Source organism: Pelophylax lessonae, assembly GCF_965119305.1.
Source record: "Pelophylax lessonae genome assembly, chromosome: 5".
In the NCBI taxonomy this organism is placed as follows: Eukaryota; Metazoa; Chordata; class Amphibia; order Anura; family Ranidae; genus Pelophylax; species Pelophylax lessonae.
In genome coordinates this window covers 16,052,448-16,067,241 of record NC_138772.1, presented here as the reverse complement: position 1 = coordinate 16,067,241, position 14,794 = coordinate 16,052,448, and positions in this window count along the sequence as shown.

Sequence of the window (14,794 nt, the reverse complement as noted above, 5' to 3'; positions counted from 1 at the left end):
AGGGGGAGGGGGGGGCAGGCAGTATTGTATTAGGGGGAGTGGAGGAAGGGATTAGCATTGTATTAGGGGGAGAGGGCCAGGGGGAACAGTATTGTATTAGGGGGAGGGGGCTGGGGGGATCAGCATTGTATTAGGGGGAGGGGGGATCAGCATTGTATTAGGGGGAGGGGGCAGCAATGTATTAGGGGGAGGGGGGAACAGCATTATATTAGGAGGAGGGGGGGTCACCATTGTATTAGGAGGAGGGGGGCCGGGGGGATCAGTATTGTATTAGGGAGAGGGAGGGATCAGCATTGTATTAGGGTGAGGGGGCCGGGGGGCCGCATTGTTTTAGGGGTAGGGGGCATCAGAGTTTATTAGATAGTGGGGAGGGGGGTCAGCAGTGTATTAGATAGTGGGGAGGGGGGTCAGCATTGTATTAGATAGCGGGGAGGGGGGTGAGCAGTGTATTAAATAGTGGGGAGGGGGGTATGCAGTGTATTAGATAGCGAGGAGGGGGGTCTGCAGTTTATTAGATAGTGGGGAGGGGGGTCAGCATTGTATTAGATAGCGGGGAGGGGGGTGAGCAGTGTATTAAATAGTGGGGAGGGGGGTATGCAGTGTATTAGATAGCGAGGAGGGGGGTCTGCAGTTTATTAGATAGTGGGGAGGGGGGTCAGCATTGTATTAGATAGCGGGGTCAGCAGTGTATTAAATAGTGGGGAGGGGGGTATGCAGTGTATTAGATAGCGGGGAGGGGGGTCTGCAGTGTATTAAATAGTGGGGAGGGGGGTATGCAGTATATTAGATAGTGGGGAGGGGGGCAGCTGGGCTGTTCCTAGAGCCTGTGGCCTCCCAGCTGGGCCGTCCCTGGAGCCTGCGCCGCTCTCCCAGCACCCCCCCCCCCCCCCAACAAGGAGTAAGAGAAGGAATAAAAAAAAGAGAGAATTCATAGAACAGGGAGGGAAAAGTGGGGGAGGAACAAATACAAAGGGAGAGAAAGAATAAGAGAAAGAACAAGAAAGCCGGATAGAGAGAGAGAGAGAGATGAAAAAAAAACAAGAAATTAGGATAGGGAAAGATAAAAGGGAAAGAAAGGAGAACAACAAGGAGTGGTAAATCCTAAAATGTGCCATAAGGGGTTTTAATTCTGTATGAGTGGTAGGGATCCCCAGATAGCTAAATGTCCGCTGGTTAGGGGGCGCAAATTACTTGCCTTGCCTTGGGTGCTGACAATCCACGCTACGCCACTGGGGCTGGTATTAAATTATTTCCAGGGCTGGTTTTTATTCCCAGTCCGGCCCTGCCGAGGCATTGGGCCCCCCCAGCCCTGGAGACTGGCATCCGAGGTTATCGAGATCCACTCCACCGGGCATGCCCTGTGAACTCCACCATACCAGGTTCTGGCGGATTCAAGTTGGCAACAAGATCTAAGGATGCGCCATCCCACTGGGGTAGGAATGATGTCTGAAAAGCTCTTTCATGAAACTTTGCCCAAGGTACTGCGGGGGTTGCTGCCGTAAACATTCCTAGGAGTGTCATGCAATCTCTTAAGTGGGGTACACACTAGTAGAAAATCTACGGAAAATTCCCATCCCAGGTAAAATCGTACGATTTTCGGCTAGTGTGTACACAACTTTCAGCAGCCGATGCCGACATTTTCAACGAAAAAAAAGCGGAGGGACAAACACCAAAATTTTTATCGTCCGTCCCCAGACGACCAATTTTTGTTTAATGTGTATGCAGTACATCCACGAAAAATCTTATACCAAAGACCATGCAGATGATGATCTGAAGTTGCTGACAACCCGGAAGTCTAGGAACAAATGTCCCAAAAAAAAAAAAAAAATCGGACGAGAAATTTCGTGAACATTTATGCACTGTGAACTAAAAACAGTTATGACCCCTGAGCATGAGAAAGAAAAATTGGAGGATTTTTCGTCCAATTTCCGTCAAGTGTGTACGAGCCTTTACTGACATTGCAGGAACACTCATTATGCTGTTGATACAAGTCATCAGCTCGGCCACTTTGCGATTGGGTAGGAAGATCCGTCCCTTTCGTGTATCGAATATTAGGCCAAGATACTCCATTCTTTGAGATGGTATTAATTGACTCTTTTGAGCATTCACCAGCCAACCGAAATTGGCGAAGATCTGTAATACTTGATTGTGATGTCGCGTCACTTCTGTGATTGATTGGGCTACCACCAGAATGTCGTCCAAGTAATGGCAGATCCTTATCCTTCTGAGACAAATATTTACGATGGTGGCTAACAGGACTTTGGAGAAGACTCTGGGAGTAGTGTTGATTCCGACAGGCAAGCATCTGAATTGATAGTGGTCTTCTCCCAAAGTGAACCTCAGATACCTCTGGTGGCGTTTGTTGATTTGAATGTGGTGTGCAGATATGCATCTGCGAGATCGATTGATATCGTCCAATTGTTTGGCTGTCTCACTGATATAACAGTATATATGGACTCCATCCTAAATACCTGAGGGTCGATAATTAGGTTGAGCGATCTCAGGTCCAGGAATGGTCTGAGGTCTCCTTATGCCTTGGAAACCAAGAATATTGGGGAATAAACGCCTCTTCCCTGCTGTTGTGGCGGGACCGGTATGATTGCCTGTTTCTGATGCAATTCTTTCACGTATCCTATTAAATATTCTTGCTTCCTCCGGTCTTGTGGCCATCTTGTTTTGCCGAATATGTTTGGTGGTTTTTCCAGAAAGCCTATCTTGTAACCCATTACCTGCACAGTGGGCAGACTCTGTAGTGCAGTGGTTCTTAACCTTGTTGGAGGTACTGAACCCCACCAGTTTCATATGCGCATTCACCGAACCCTTCTTAATTGAAAAAATAAAATATGATTTTTTCAAATTCAAAACATAGGTATATATTTAGGTATATATTTATACATAGGTGCACAAAATGAACAAAACCATAAAAAAAAAAAAAAAAAAAAAAAAAAAAAAAAAAAAAAAAAAAAAAAAGGCTCCATAGCTCAGGGGTTAGAGCACTGGTCTTGTAAACCAGGGGTCGCGAGTTCAAATCTCGCTGGGGCCTCCCTGCAAGTGTTGGCGACTGTATCTCAAAAAACGAAACCATTAAGAACAAAGAACAAAACCATTAAAACATGGGGTGTCAGGAGAGAACACACTGAGGGGGGAGGTGTTGGGAGGGCATACTATGGGGTATCAGGAGGGCACACACTGGGGGGGGTTGGGAGGACATAGCATGGGGTGTCAAGAGGGAACACACTTTGGGGAGGTGTTTGGAGGGCATACCATGGGGTGTTAGGAGGGCACACATTGGGGGGAGGTGTTGGGAGAGCATTCCATGGGGTATCAGGAGGGCACACACCAGGGGGTATTCACAATGCTTTATTGAGCTAAATGAAAAGGACATGCATTTCCATCTGTCAGCTAACAGCACCTCTATGCTAAGCTGCAGTAACTCAGCAGACGTAGCATAGAGGTCCTTATAAACGAATCCACCATGTACAGCTAGCTGAGCCTACCTCCAGGAACATTCACTCGGCTCCCTCTGCTCACACTTCCCTCTTCCAGGCGGGCGCGATCTCCGTGGTCAGGTACATCCCCATCCCGCCCACTCACGCAGCAAGCAGCCTGCAGGAGATAGGCTGGAAACCTGCTGGGGGAGGTACAGGGGGCGGAGTGTCAAGTGTCTATGTGTAATGGCTGTGAGTTGTCCCGACTGCAGCTCTGATTTCCCGGGGTGCGCTCGGCCTCACAATCAGTAATATTTTCTCGGGGGGAGCAATTGCCCCTTTGTTCCCCCCCTGCCGAACCCCAGAGAGTGACTCACCGAACCCCTGGGGTTCGATCGAACCCAGGTTAAGAACCACTGCTGTAGTGGCACTCAGCATTGCCGCCATTGCGGCTTCCGGTCTTATGCAGGGCGGTTGCTAGGCTACGCCTGCCACCCGCATGCTCCACTTCCTCAGTGCGTCAGCACCGGTCAACATAACAGCCGAGAAGAGCAGATGGGGCGTCCCTGATAGCTGTAAGCAGGTGAGGGGAAATGAGCCTAGCACTCCACAGCCTTTCCGCCATACTCTTAGGCTCTCTAAGCCACCCATGCCCGCAGCCCCGACACTCAGAGTGTTGAGAGGATTTACCTTTTTCATTCTGGACCTGCCAACCCCAGGAGAGTCTAAACATGGGTGGGAAGGTTTTGGCAGGGGGGGGGGGGGGGGGGGGATTCCATTCCTTCTTGTTCTTTTATGGCTTGTTTGAGGTGGCCTGGAGACCACAAAAATGAGAACAAGAGGGAATGGGAGGGCCCTCTCTTATAAGCTAGGATAACACTGGGGCGGCTTCAAAGTCGCCCGACTCTGAAGCCGCCCCCTGCATCGCGACTTCAACGGGGCTTGCAAACAACTTCTCTAATATAAGTCAATGCAAGTCGCCCCAAAAGTAGTGCAGGAACCTTTTTCTAAGTCGGAGCGACTTGAGTTGCTCCAATTAGAATTGTTCCATTGGCCTGAATAGAGCGCAACTTGTCAGGCGGCTAAGTCGCCTGACAAGTTGCCCCAGTGTGAATCGGGACTAAGAGTGGTCCTGAGGGTTCGCAGGAGAAGCAAACTCAGGTGTGCTGACGTGGGGCTGGCCAGGAAATTCCAACAACCTGACAAACAGCTCGACCAGCTCGGCCTGTGTGGGTGATGAGTAGGAATGGGGACAGAACGCACAGGTTGTATACAGCGACTATGAAACTTCTTTTTTCATACACACGACCTAATGTTTGCTGATCATTAGAGAAATCTTATTGTGCCATCTTGTGGTTAATTTTAATTACAACATGTTCCCAGATTATACATTCTTAGATGTCCCTGAAGCTCATTCTAACTGCACAACCAATAGAATTTAACTGACAATTAGAGTTGGGCCGAACATCCCCCCCCCCACCCACGTTTGATTTGCGCCAGAACTCTCGAACATTGCAAAAGTTCCTACCGAACCCTATTGAAATCTATGGGACCCGAACTTGAAAAATCAAAAGTGCCATTTTGAAGGCTTATATGCAAGTTATTGGCCATAAAAAAAAAGGGTTTGGGGGACATGTATCAATCCTAAAAATGTTTTTAAACAGATAGTTTTTAAAGAAGCAGTGATGGTAATAATGCTTAACCACTTCTGGACTGGAAGATTTCCCCCCTTAATGACCAGGCCATGTTTTGCCATTTGACACTGCGTTACTTTAACTGACAATTGCGCGGTCGTGCGACGCTGTACCCAAATAGAATTGATGTCCTTTTTTTCCCACAAATAGAGGTATTTGATCACCTGTGCGATTTTTATGTTTAGTGGGACTGCGACATTGTGGCGGACAGATCGGACCCCTGACTGACATTTTTGACACTTTTGGGGGTACCAGTGACATTACTACAGTAATCAGTGCTAAAAATATGCACAGTTACTGCACTAATGACACTGGCAGGGAAGGGGTTAACCCAGAAAAAACTGAAAATGTAAAGGATTAAAAGAGGTGCATGGAAGTCAGCCAGCCCCCAGTCTGATGTACTCACCCTCCAGTCTGCCACCAACCAAGTAGACCTGTCTCCCAATATAAATAAAGAACAGGGGTTTAGTTGACATGTATTTGCAAATGCATGTGTAAGCTGCATGGCCACTACACAACACCCTGTGTTACTTGCAGTCCTAACACTGACTATTTTGAGTGTCACCACAATGGAAGCACATTCAGTGCCGCCTATCAGTGCGGCATATTAGTACCTCCTCATCAGTGCAGTCTATCAGTGCCGTCTCATCAGTGCACATCAGTGAAGGAGAAAAATTACTTATTTTCAACATTTATGTACGCTGGTCACTGCATTCTAAGGGGGCCTGTACGCTGGTCACTGCATTCTAAGGGGGCATGTACGCTGGTCACTGCATTCTAAGGGGGCCTGTACACTGGTCACTGCATTCTAAGGGGGCCTGTACGCTGGTCACTGCATTCTAAGGGGACATGTACGCTAGTCACTGCATTCTAAGGGGGCATGTACGCTGGTCACTGCATTCTAAGGGGACATGTACGCTGGTCACTACATTCTAAGGGGACCTGTATACTGGCCACTGCATTCTAAGGGGACATGTACGCTGGTCACTGCATTCTAAGGGGACCTGTATGCTGGTCACTGCATTCTAAGGGGGCCTGTACGCTGGTCACTGCATTCTAAGGGGGCATGTACGTTGGTCACTGCATTCTAAGGGGACATGTACGTTGGTCACTGCATTCTAAGGGGGCATGTACGTTGGTCACTGCATTCTAAGGGGACATGTACGCTGGTCACTACATTCTAAGGGGACCTGTATACTGGTCACTGCATTCTAAGGGGACATGTACGCTGGTCACTGCATTCTAAGGGGACCTGTACGCTGGTCACTGCATTCTAAGGGGGCATGTACGTTGGTCACTGCATTCTAAGGGGGCATGTACGCTGGTCACTGCATTCTAAGGGGGCCTGTATGCTGGTCACTGCATTCTAAGGGGACATGTACGTTGGTCACTGCATTCTAAGGGGGCATGTACGCTGGTCACTGCATTCTAAGGGGGCCTGTACGCTGGTCACTGCATTCTAAGGGGGCATGTACGTTGGTCACTGCATTCTAAGGGGACATGTACGTTGGTCACTGCATTCTAAGGGGGCATGTACGTTGGTCACTGCATTCTAAGGGGACATGTACGCTGGTCACTACATTCTAAGGGGACCTGTATACTGGTCACTGCATTCTAAGGGGACATGTACGCTGGTCACTGCATTCTAAGGGGACCTGTACGCTGGTCACTGCATTCTAAGGGGGCATGTACGCTGGTCACTGCATTCTAAGGGGGCCTGTATGCTGGTCACTGCATTCTAAGGGGACATGTACGTTGGTCACTGCATTCTAAGGGGGCATGTACGCTGGTCACTGCATTCTAAGGGGGCCTGTATGCTGGTCACTGCATTCTAAGGGGGCCTGTACGCTGGTCACTGCATTCTAAGGGGGCCTGTACACTGGTCACTGCATTCTAAGGGGGCCTGTACGCTAGTGTCGGACTAGTGTGAATGGAGTCTTACTGTTAAATATTGAAAGCACTGATGACTTTTAATACTTTTCATATTCACATGTTAAATTGTAAGAGTGCTACAATAAAAGTGGGTGCACTGAAGGACTTGGTAAGATGGCCAGTGGGCAGATTTGGTGAAACGGCCAGTGGGCGGGCCATGGGGAAGATTGGTGGTCAAGCATCGGGGGGCCCAGTCCTAAAGCTGTGTAAGGGGTCCCAACATTTCTGATGGCTGCCCTGGCCTCGTCCTTCGCCTATATCACCAACATTCTCTTGCCTGCCTCCACCTCTGTCTGGATACCGAATACTCTTGCATGTCGCATGCCTCAACCTCTGACTAGGCACCAACTATTCTGCTTGCAACCTGCCTCAACATTTGCCTGGACACTAACCACCCTCTTGCCTGCTGCTTGCCTCGACCTCTGCCCGAATACTAAACACTCTAGCCTGCCTCAGATTCTGCCTAGAAACAGACTATTCTTCTGCTTGCCATCTGCCTCAACCTTTGCCTAAACCCCCATATAAGTACTCTCCTGCTTGCCTTAACCTCTGGATACTAAAACATTCTTGCATGTGTAGCACCCTCCTAGGTGGGTGCTAGAATAGAGTATAGTTTTTGGGTCTGTCTGCTTACCAGAGAGATTGCCAGGTAAATTTATATTCCTCTCTGCCTACTACAGAGCAGGATTCATTGTTAGGGTCTGCTCATGGTGCTCAGGTGCAGCTCAGCTTTTCTGTAATGTTTTACACTGGTCCAATAGGGAGGCATATTGGACAGTGGGAGGAAACCTGACAAGTGGGGGGCACAGGCATTGTTACAGCCCTGGTGATTGACAGAGGAAAGTGCCTCGGTGCATGCTGGGATACTGTATAAATGCAAAGGGCACATGTGCTTTGGGTCTTCAGCTAGAGAGCCGGGTCCCGGAAGGAGGAGGCGGCTGCCCTTCCTCTTTCGAAGCTGCCATGTGGCCTCAGATAGTCAGCCTGAGGACCTGAATGTTAGAGAAGAGCGGAACTCAGAGGTCCTGCAGACCTGACTGAAAAGGATCTGATTCTGCCTACAGTGAGTACAGTCATGGGGCCTGTCCTGTGAGGGCCATCTCTTCAGTGGAAGAGTCAGTGGATGGGTGTTAGTAAAGGGGATGCTAGAGAGTGTCCTGAAGATAAAAGTAATTGCTTCAAGTCTGCTGCTAAAGAGAGCAAGAGGACTTAATTCTTCCATACAAGTGGCAGTATGGTTAAAGCAGTGTGTCCACTTCCACAAATAACCTGGTGAGGCCAAGTAAGAGTTGTCCTTATCTACGGTTAATAGTTCAATTGAAATATCACACTATTCCCTTCTCCCATTCAAGTTCCACAATAAATACAAAAACCAAATCCCCTGGACTGTTTATTGAGTAACAAGCAAATGGGAGTAAGGATGAATGTATGAAAAATCAACTAGTGACTGTCTGCAAGGTAATCAGAGGGAGATCCAAGAAGTCAACACACAGCAAGGCCTATGGGGACAGTGCTACATTTGGGGGCTTGGCCAGGATTTTCCTCTGAGTTACAGCAGTGGTTGCTACTGGCAATGACCGGATTCATACCCAAGAATGCCATATCTTCTCATGTAAAGTGCTGGAGTGTCGGCGAGGAAAGGATGTGCTGTACAGTGGAAGAAAGTAATAGTCTGCTTTACAGTGATCGGTACAAGTGTGCTTTCAAGTTATGGTCAAGAACAGACAGAAGAAGCAAATATATGTGTGTCTGTGGCAGGGAACAAGCTGCATTGCAGTACCATTCCTGCAGGTTTAGTGTTATGGCAGCAGCGAAGGGGTTACTGCACCGCGCGGGAGAGAATGCAAGATTTGCCTAGCAGGAGGAGCCACCACAAGAGTCAGCAAGTCTGGGGACATAGGTGGAGTTGCCCTCCACGGGCCGCCAATCCGCTGTCAGGTGTAGCTGAGGAGAAGAAAGTGTCTGGAGGAGCAAGATGACGGATGCCGGAGCGCAGGGGCTATCCCACGTGTTAGCAGAGAGCCAGCATAGTGGACTGAATAGCAGAATTCGTCCCTGTTGGACACTAGAGTCCGATTGATGCCCAAGGGAAGTCTGGCGTTGTGCAGCGGAGGGGACATGAAGCATCTTGGACTGGTATGTGGCAGATGCCTGAAGGTGTCCGTGCAGCTGTGAGCGTGGGGCCAGTATGGATAGTGCAGTGACATTTTGCTGAAGTTGGAACAGAGCGATTGCCAGCCCAGAAGGCTATGTGAACTGGGAGATAGGAACCACCTCTGAACTGCTGACACCAGTGGTGGCTATTACCTTTGAGAGAGGACAGACAGTGCCGAGAACACTGTTGGGGCCAGGACCAGTGGTGCACACCCGCATAACCTTCTGTCAAACAAGAAAGACCCACATTTCAGAGGTATAATGCACACAAGTCGTGAGGGCCGAGCAGCAGTCACAGGGTGCATTGGTTGAGGTTGCAGCAACAAAAAGTCCAGCTCTTAAAGAGGCAGAGGGGCATCAATGGATCCAGAAGTTGAAGTCCTCCAGTTCACCCAGTGAGGTGGAGGCAGGGATCATTGACGTGGGGTCATCCAGATTTGAATGCCGATACTGATCCCTGGAAGGGGGAATCAGTGACTAGAGGTCAGATGTGGAGGCTAAATGGAACTGGGGAACTGAAGGAAGAAGTCCAGCAAGTTCCAGTTAACTTAGTGAAGAAACAGAAACAGCGGTTATGAGATATGCAAGGAATGTTGGGTTCTGTGAGGCCTATGCCACAAGGGTCCCAGACCTATTCCCACCCCGCACCTATGCTCAGGTCCAAGCCCAGAACGATGCATATTCCACGCTAATTTCCAAAATGGAGACCCTATATTCCCCTCCTGGGAGAGGAGATAGGCAGAAACTTCCCAGATGGCCATGGAATACGGATATGATTATCCATATGCTCCATGGGAGGTAATGGAGGAAATCTAAAGCAAGAGGGGTGCTTGGTGTGAAGAAGCTGTCTGGGACTTTCTATATGTCCCCAAGCCACATCAGAACCCATCCAGGCCTCAGCTGTGGGAACCTTCCTGTCCATTAAAGGAGAATTGGAATCTAGGGCGGTCAATATACATTGATCGAGTGGAAGTCAACTGTCCAGGTAAGACAGGCCAAGCTTGGGCCATCAGGACCTGAGTCATGAAGGCAAGACTGTCCATATACCTCATCCTGACCACTACTATTGTGGTATGCCAAGTTCTTCATTCAATCTTAAGAGTCTTGAGTTACAAAAGGGGCTAGTGAGCCCGAAGAGTTTTACTGTTACTGTTGGGGCTAGGAGCTCTCCTCCCAAATCCACTTTCCCTTCTTTTCTTGCAAATGAAGATGGGGATCATTGAAACTACCATGGTTTCCTCACCTTGGAGAAAATAACTTCTGCCACAGAGGACTTCTCATGTTAAAGGCAGGCACTGCTAACTGGAGGGGGTAAACCCCTTGTTCACAGAGACACTTTGTGACGATCCTTTGGTGCATTGACCATTAGTATTGCTGAGGCAATAGCTCCTTAAGGAAACTTAGCAAAGAAACTGCATTGAAAAGGACACTTTGCGAAGATTCCTTTGCGCCAATGGGCCACTGTTATGTTAAAGAAAATTTGTGTGAGTTGCTACCTTTTGGGGTGGGGGGGGGGGGTAGCGGCTCATTGTCTCTTCGGAGAGAGGGGTGTCAGAGTGAAAAGGAACCCTTGAGGAGTTCTTACAGACACTCACAAGTAGGCACAAGCTAATGCTAAGGCTCCAGCATTGACAGCATGGCACTAGGGGATGAGGTGTTGCCTCAAGGCTGCAGAGAGACGGTCACTGAACACCAGTCAGATGGTCTCTGCACTTCTTCCTCCTATCTTGTGGGTCTGACTAGCATACGAAAAAGTCAGTACCCTGGTAATTGAGAGGAACTTTGCCTATTGCTAGTCATATGGTTCCTGAATGGAACAAGTACAGAATATGCTTAGTTAGTCAGATTGGCAGGTTGTTCTGTTTGTCTATTACAGGAACACAACAGGACATAGCGTCAAGAGTTGCCAGGGGCGTAACTACAGGGGTTGCAGGGGTTGCAATTGCAACCGGGCCCCATGCTCCAGGGGGCCTGTGCAGCTCCCCTGTACACCTGAATAGGAGGGGCGGTGGGGGCAGCATGTAGAGAAATCACTCTCCTCCTTTTTCCTCCTGTAGCTGCAGGAGGAGATTGTTTCCTCTGTATGCTTCCCCCCTGCCACTCCTCCTATCCAGTTCACTTGTGTTCTGCTGTCTCTGGGCCCCTGTGTGCTGCCCTCCCCCCACACTGTGCTCCCTCCCCTCTCCTGCCGGCTGCTGCAGGGGATGTGTCACAATAGAGAACCAGGAAGGGGTCGGTAAATATGTAATTTACCAGCTCCTTCCTTTTCTGAATGGACAGAGTCATAGTCAGTGACATTGTAAAAAAATTAAATTATAAAAAATACAATTAAAATACCAAAAAATAAAAACTACTGACACCAGTGGGTGAACTTCCAGGATCACAAAGGTCACACTTACGATCGGGCCCTGGCATTCCCCCACCGTGGGGAGGCCCCAAGATGGCAGGAAGGGGGCCCACTGCAGAATTTGTGAAAGGGTCCCGCTGCAGGACCACAATAAAGGGCCCCGCAACGAGAGTAAAGGGCCCCAGGATCAGTGGGAAGAGCCCCATGCTTGAAAGGAAGGGCCCCGGCCAAGGGTCCAGGGGGCCTTTCATGGTTTCTTGCATCCGGGCCCTGAAGGTTCTAGTTACGCCTCTGAGAGTTGCCCTTAGAGGGCTTGATGCATCAGCCTTCTCTCTACATGAATGCTAGAGATAGAGATTCTTCAGGTAAGAAGGTTGCCTCAGCGGAGAGAACAGTCTCACTGTGTATACATAGAATGTAAAGTTACTACATGCTCACCCTTTCTTTGCAGATTTGCAAAGGGTCTTCATGCCTTTTGGCTCCATTCACATATAGGCTTTTCGAATCGCTGGCAGAATTGCTGCGATTCTGAACCATTGCAAGTCACGTGTGATTCCCGTGACTTGCAATGGCACCACACACGCAGCACGATTTTGCCGCCCCACGAATCGCGGTAAAATCGCGCAAACAGAATCGTGGGACGCCTGGAAGTACACAAACTTCTTTTGGGCGACTGGTGTCCTGCGATTCTGTTTGCGTGATTTTCCCTCAATTTGTCGAGCAACAATCCAGGCATAATTGCGCCGCTTTGGGGGTGCCATTGCAAGTCATGGGAATAGCACGGGCGTCCGACTTGCAATGGTTCAGAATTGCGGCAATTCTGCCCGCGATCCGAAACGCCTATATGTTAAAGGAAACTTTGAGAAATTGTCCATTTTGCGTATATGTCTACAAATGTTATTTGTAGTATAGTTAGTCAGGATGCTTACCCTTTTCACATCAAGCCGTGTGTTTGGCGGGGGCTGCATTGTTATAATGCACTTGGTGGATACTTCCATGTAAATTTTTATACAGCAGATGTCTATTGTTCCACGTAAATTATTGTACTCCCTGGCCACATATGGGCCAAGGGCACATGGGTTTGGGGTCTTCGGCTGGAGAGTGGGTCCCAGAAGGAGGGGGCGGCTGCCCCTCTCTAGAAGCTGCCATACAGCCTCAAGTAGCTGACCGGTGGACTTAAATGTTAAAGAGGAGCTGAACCCAGAGGTCCTGCAGAGCTGACTGGAAGGGAGACACTGGAAAGGATCTGATTCTGCCTACAGTGAGTACAGATCTGTGTTATATGGGGCCTGTCATGTGAGGGCCATCCCTTCAGTGGAAGAGTCAGCAGATGGGTGTCAGTAAAGGGGATGCTAGAGTGTCCTGAAGATAATGTCGTTTCATCAAGTCTGCTGCTAAAGAGAGCAAGAGGACTTAATTCTTCCATACAAGTGAAAGTTTGGTTAAAGCAGTGAGACTGCTTCCTCAAATAACCTGGTGAGGCCAAGTGAGAGTTGTCCTCTTCTACAGTGATTTGTTCAGTTGGAGTATCCCACTTTTCCCTTCTCCCATCCAAGTTCCACAATAAATCTAAAAACAAATCCCCTGAACTGTTTATTGAGTAACGAGCAAACGGGAGTAAGGATGGATGTGTGAAAAAATCCCCTAGTCACTGTCTGCAGGTAATCGGAGGGAGACCCAAGAAGTCATCACACAGCAACACATGCCTCAAATTCTGCTGCCATTTGCCTTGACCTTTGCCTATATCCTCAACATTCTCTTTCCTGCCTCGGTCTGTCTGGATACTGAATACTCTTGCATACCACATGCCTAAACCTCTGCTTAGACACCAACTATCCTGCTTGCCACCTGCCTCAACTCTTGCCTGCTGCCTATCTTGACCTCTGTCTAGATACTTAATGCTCTGGCCTGCCTGCAACTCTGCCTACATACAGACTACTCTTTGGCTTGCCACCTGCCTTGACTTGTGCCTATATCCAACATTCTCTTGCCTGCCTTGACCTCTGTCTGGATACAGAATACCCTTGCATGCCACATGCCTCAACCTCTGCCTAGAAACTGACAATCCTTTTGCTTGATACCTGCCTCAACCTGTGCCTGGACATTAACTACCTTCTTTACTTCTGCCAGCCCTGACCTCTACTTGAGCTTTGATTTTCTGCCATTTCATACCTTGTCACCACATTGTAGCTACTCTTTTCCTGCAACTCCTTCTTGGGGCGATACTGAGGGCCATGACCTGGTTGACAGCTTATAGCAAATTAACCTTGGGGGGGGGGGGGGTCACTAAGGTCACTGGTTATCACTCCTGAAGGGATGCTCTGGTGAAGACCAAGTTGTCACTTAGGACTCTGCTCCTTGGGGAAGCCCCCGTTATCTGCCAGGGGTGTCAATCTCAGCATCAGCAATGGCTGCCCACTGCTTTCACAACCAGTATCCTGTAGCCAAAGAAAATTTTTGAAACAAGAGTATAGGTAGAAGCAGGTCATAGAAAAAAAAAAAAACCTTCTGGTGCAACTCCCCCCCCCCCCCCCCTCAGCCCCCATTACTTGCCTGTGCCCCATCTCGATCCAGGGATTTGCTTGAGAGCAGCAGCTCTTCCGGTTCACACAACAGCGGAAGACATTGGCTCCTGCTGCCGTCAGTCACAATCAACGGTGAGAGAGAGTGGGGGCATGGCCGAGCTCCATTTGTGAATTGGGAGCAAGCCTATTTAAGTGCCCCCTTAGCAAAAATCTTGGGTTGGGGGGGTGGGGGGTTGCCTGGACCGCTGTCAGGGGACTCAACAAGAAGAGGATCAGGGCTGCTCTGCGCAAAACCATTACACTGAGCAGGCAAGTATAACTTTTTTCTTTTTTTTTTTAAAAAATTGCCTTTAGAATCACTTTTAAGCAGGGCTTTTTTTCAGCGGGAACCCAGGGGAACGCAGTCCCGGCACCTCCAACACTGAATGTATTTTATGGCAAGGTGTGTTGGAGGGTCTATTGATGCAGGCTGCTGGGGAATCTATAGTCGATGGTGGGAGTCTATATTTTGGGGTGGCCCATTGTTGCTGGGTAGGTCTATCGTCGTTGGCTGGGGGTGGGATCTACTGTTGAGGGAGAGGTCTATTGTTGCTAGCTGCTGGAGGGTCTTTAGATATTGGCTGCTGGGAGATCTGTTGTTGCTGCTGGAGGTCTATTGTTGCTGGGGTGGTATTTTGTTTTGGGGGGATCCATTGTGCCTCGGGGGGGGGGGGG